This window comes from Drosophila novamexicana, unplaced genomic scaffold (genome assembly GCF_003285875.2).
Source record: "Drosophila novamexicana strain 15010-1031.04,08,12 unplaced genomic scaffold, DnovRS2.1 tig00000193-arrow-pilon, whole genome shotgun sequence".
NCBI classification, from domain to species: Eukaryota; Metazoa; Arthropoda; class Insecta; order Diptera; family Drosophilidae; genus Drosophila; species Drosophila novamexicana.
The window spans coordinates 902,056-907,192 of record NW_020824787.1 but is presented as its reverse complement, the minus strand read 5'-3'; the positions used below and the strand labels follow the sequence as shown (position 1 = coordinate 907,192).

General features: G+C 37.1%; 1 long non-coding RNA gene across 2 annotated transcripts; it reads left to right on the top strand.

Annotated features, from left to right (window-relative positions):
• Positions 1-389: 389 nt before the first annotated feature.
• On the top strand, positions 390-4,675 carry LOC115759026. 2 transcript variants are annotated; one of them, XR_004017482.1, is made up of 5 exons: positions 390-2,177; positions 2,245-2,353; positions 4,018-4,256; positions 4,327-4,396; positions 4,477-4,675. It is a non-coding gene; the product is annotated as an uncharacterized LOC115759026 (long non-coding RNA). The 2 variants fall into 2 exon arrangements; XR_004017481.1 differs by having other exon boundaries at positions 394-2,353.
• The last annotated feature ends 462 nt before the right edge of the window (positions 4,676-5,137 follow it).

Genomic DNA, 5,137 nt, shown 5'->3' with positions numbered 1-5,137 from the left:
ATATACATTGCACAACACTGGCTTTATAACAAGATTTTCAGCCTATCAGCCAGGACATTCGCTGTGTCTTTAATTTAAGTTGCTGCCGTTTTGCCTCAATATCCTTTTCGATTGAAAAGGGCCGTATCTTTTATTTTTCTGATTACAAGCTCGTATATATTTATGATGTTGACGAAATCTTGTGGGCCGGTTTGTAACTCGCATATTATTTTATACACGTGTCGTAGGACCATTTTTAAAAATCTCATTTTCCATTATTCACTGTTTGTTCTTTTTTTTAATACAGAAAAAAATATTGGCTATTTTTTCTTTTCTTTTCTTTTTATATAGTTTGAATGCTATTTTTTTTAAATAGATATTTTATTTATTAAATAGCTTTTAAAGTCGCGGTTGCCTTATGCGCTATTTGTGTGTCTTTAGTTGTGAGTTGCCGGGTTTTTGACAATGTACAAATTTCAAAATTTCAATTTTAACAGCCGATTTCTAATTTTCTCATCACATACATTTTTTGGACTGTATCCTGATAGAAAAGAAGAGAGGTGATAGTTGTATTTTTCTTTGGCTTCGGTTTGGGTTTGGTATTCCATTTGAACAGGGTTATAATGCATTTTCTTTATAGCCTGATCAATTATTTACTTGCACAATAAAAAAAATCGTCGAAACTTCATCGGATAACCAACTTAACCATCATTGTGCTTATAGTAAGACATTTCGTAGTCTTATCATACAATATCTCCCAAGCCTTAGAAATTTTATTTGCTTAATGTTTGGCGCACTGAATAGTGATCTTTTCCGTTTCCTTCGTTGACCAGATACAATATTTTTAACTTTCTGGTTGGTTTTTTCATTTGTTTCTCTACTGTAAAATATCTCATTTTGGCTCTTTTTTTTTAATAACCATTTCGTAGATTTTTTGTCCTATGAATTATAATCAATTAATTGCAATGTGGCGATTTTATTTTATTTTTCTTTCCTTTATATATATCATTGTCTAATTCCGCCCAACTGCTGGCATTTGTTTTAATTTCCATGAATTTCTCATCTAACACTGAGCAGATATCTTGGAGTCGAGCCCGACAACTATTATATATTTTAATCTAAAATTTTAGTACAGAATTTGATTAGTTTTATTTTTGTATTTCGAATTCCATTTAACTACTGGTCCATACATTTTGCTTTATTAATGTTAATAAATATATAATCTTGATTGAAAAGAATTGCTTTTAGCAATATTAAAGCCCGCTGCTAAAATATACTCGGGTACTATTTTCGTGGCACAAATATTCATTCAATTCGAATTGGAATTTTTTTAAATTTAAATCTGCCCGCTTTTTGGGTAATAATTAAATTTTTTTGGTACACGTTGACAGTTAAGCATTACGAGAGTATCTTTGTGTCTATTTAAAGGTTGGTTGTCTGGCTGATTGCCTAGTCTACAGGTGCAATACCCTTCATTTTGTGACCATTGCAAACAAAAAGGCTACGGGCTCGGCTATACATGACACGTATTTAAAACAGCGTGAGTGTAAATTACTCTGATTTTTGTTAGGTAAATTAAACATGCCGAGGCTATGGTTCGAACCATTGTTCGTGTTCAGTGTGCCCACGCTTTATCCACTTGTAAGACTTGCAAATTGCTACTCAATTTGAACCAGCCACCTTCCGCTGGATAGGCCAAAACGTTTGTACCCTTCTCTTCTTTTTAATACAAATTTTAAGTGCTCACTTTCCATCAAATAACTTTTGGGCTGTGCGTTGCAAATTCTTGAACATATGTAGACAGATATCGTACAACATTTTAATTAAACTCCTTTGAGTTGTTCTCTCTGTGAAGTTCTTAACAAGCAGTCTCAAGTTCAAAAAGACATGCCAATAGCCAATTTATGTCTGCTGTGTTATGTCAACAATTCAGTTGACATTCAGGTAGGCATACATATTTCAGACCTTACCCCCCCATCCCATCCCATCCCATCCCATTCGAAATGCTGGCTATTACTCGGGCATTGTCTCAGCTGGCAGCTGGCAGCTGGCGTCACCTGTGGATGCTGCCGTATTCAATCAGCTAATAAACTTGGATGCAGACGCTCGAAAGTGATTATTGATTTAATTACACATCAAAGTGATGCCAAACGAAAACAAAGACTAAGATGTTGCTGGAGATGTTGTTGGGCGCAGCGGTAAGGAGTCTCCGCCAGTGGCTGCTGCGTCAAAGCAATAAAATGCTAATGAATTAATTTTCGCAAGAACTTTGCAATGAAGTGAATATTTTGAGCTCCAGGCACAAAGTCCACCCAACGCCCCCAAGTGAAAGACTTCCTTCCGTTATTAGACTGGCATGGCCCGAGGTATTCGAGTAAGTAGGCTGCAGTAAATTAAATGAAGTATTATTAAATTTAAGCATGCAAATGAATTAGTCATAATATTATTAAGCTTGCCTGTCGTTGCATCAAAGTGAGTTTCGAGTATCGAATATTTCAGCAAATTTATTAAAGGCCCAACTATTTTTTAAAATTATAGTTCGATTCTTTGGCTTGGGAGTTGCTCCGGGCTTAAGCCTGGCTTGTTTCATTAAGGGAAACAGACGCGCGAGCTGCAACTAGAATATTGCAAGTTTTATGTTATGTTTTATGTATTTATTATATAATATCAAATAAGTAAAGGTCTTCCATCCTTTCTATACAGGGCATACAAATGCTTTGCTGTTCAATCAGTTTGGCTCGCTGAAATTGAAACATTTTTCAGCATTAGCTAAACGTGCACAAAGCAAATACAAAACAGGCGAATGAGTGTGAGACATGAGAGGGAAGCTGCGCGAAAGCAATTTCCTGGGCATTTTTTGATTTGTTTGCGCAAGCACAGGGCATAAAACCAAACGAATTCTGAGTTGGCTGGCGTGTATCTCAAAGATACATCGAACTTGGCTAATGCTAATGAAACGCACGCACCCACTCGAGGGCTGGGCAAATAGGCAGCGCGGGGGCTCGAGCAGGCTGTCCCAACAATGGCACGGAGCTCGTAAAAAACTCGATGATAAAAATCAAAGAGCTCGTTGGAAAAAAGAGCCAGCAATTCAATACGCATCGCAGTCCACACACAATTCGCCTTTGCCACTGACCGCAAAGCAAACTTTTTCCCGCCAGATTTATGCGGCAATTTTTGGCTTTGAAATTGTTCGCGCTGGCCGCAGCCCAACCTCTGCCGCCTCTACGATGAGGCGAGTACAACCTGTAGCATTTGGGGTAAACTTTCGCTTCTATTTACATTTTATCGCTTGAACGCACTTTTTATCTTTGGCTTGACTGGGCATTGATGGTTGTGGGGGCAGGGGCGTGGCATCTAAATTTTAAATTGAAAATTGATTTTTGCCAATATATGTGCCTTTGCTTTATCTTTTTTTTCTGAGTGATTTGCCGTAGCTTTGCTTTTGGTCAAATATTTTGCGATTGAGTTCACTTTTGCTCGCAGGTCGGATTGAAGAACCATTTTGCAAAGTGCTGGGAACGACGACTGAGTGCAGGGGGCATGGGGCACGGGGCAGAGGCAGGGGCAGAGGCAGGGGCAGGGGCAGGGATGGGTGCACCAGAATTGGCATTTGGACATCATAAGTGCGCCTCACTGAGTTCCCATTTTGCTGTTTAAACGCGCAATACAAGCAAAGCAGCGCTCCGTTGAACATTTTTGTGGCATACTTTTGGGCGTTCGGGAATGACGCAATCGAAATTTCGGAATATTTTATATGACGCGGGGAAATGAATATAAAAATAATATTTTGGCTAAAATGGGGTTTGAATAAATTAATCAAATATTGCGCAGTAGATTCTGTATTTGTTCTTTAACAACGACTCCCTAGGCGATGTATCCTTGTTTTTCGTTTTGATATTCTTGATTCCGAGAGAAATTGTTTTTGTTCCTTATCTGAATATTTGCTAGTAGAGCAGCAATATGTCACGGACCAAAGTATTGGCAGTTGTGGTGTTAACTAAAAATTCAAAGCTCGTTCTCTTTCACCTTTACAAGCATTTGATGGTACTCATTCGTACACGGACTATATTCGAATCTGAGCTGGGCAGCCCGCTTTTGTAGCTCTGGCCAACACGGTGAACGATGCATCCAGTAGATGTATATTCAATTAAAGATATTGTTAAGCTAGCCACTAGAGCGCAGCTAAGGTGGACTCACAATCGTTCCGACGGGAAGGCTTGACACCACGCGCTGGAAGCTGATGGGACACATCAGAGGATCATTGTTGGAATCAGGTGAGAGAAAACCAAAATTTCATCAGCTAACAAACTCATCTATCAGAACTGTGTTCTTCCATCATCAAAGTTGAAGAATAACTTCTGGCGACCTGTTTCTGGATAGGTACTTGCCTGTGTAGATGTGCACAGAGGCACAGGTAAGTCTAATAACTTAAAAAAGAATTTTCACTTAAAGCTGATCAAGAAATGTAATACCTAACATTTGATTCCATATCAGCTTTTTGGATGAAATTTGCTTTGAATTATGCGGACATACGATGAAGTCTTCTTATAATAAAGAAAAAAAAACTGGCAAGGAAAATATCGAAAATTAAGACGTCACATAACCGAAGCCAAATTGAAATTTAAACTGTTTATTTCTGGATCTTAAGCGGAAGCTAATATTTTAAAAATCAAATTAAATATTTCGAAAATAAAATAAAAGTCATGTTAACTAACAATTAAAATAGAAACTAAATGATACAAAATTATTTTTAAACTGTATATTTAGATATTGTCTTTGGTATTAACCGGGTTTGCCTAGACCAAGTTTTTTTTTTGGAAATTTAACTAATATTTTTGACCCTTGGGATAAAGAGGACTACAATTTTTAAAAAGGTTTTAAATTAGTTCTTCATTTTCAAACTTTAATAATGGATTTTCAGAAAGCTAAAAACACTGCTCAAGTGAATTTTCATGAAAATAAGTTCAGTTCGAAAAGGCTTACATATATAAATTTAGGTAACATTTTCTTTAAGCTGTGAAACGCCTTCAAGCCAAATATTGCTGAAGTCACTTTGCGTCTATTGATTTTCTGGTGCGTGTAAGGCGGGAATCCTTATCACAATTTGCTGTAACAGTTAGCAAGTAAATTTGAAATAATATCAGGACAGTCTCCT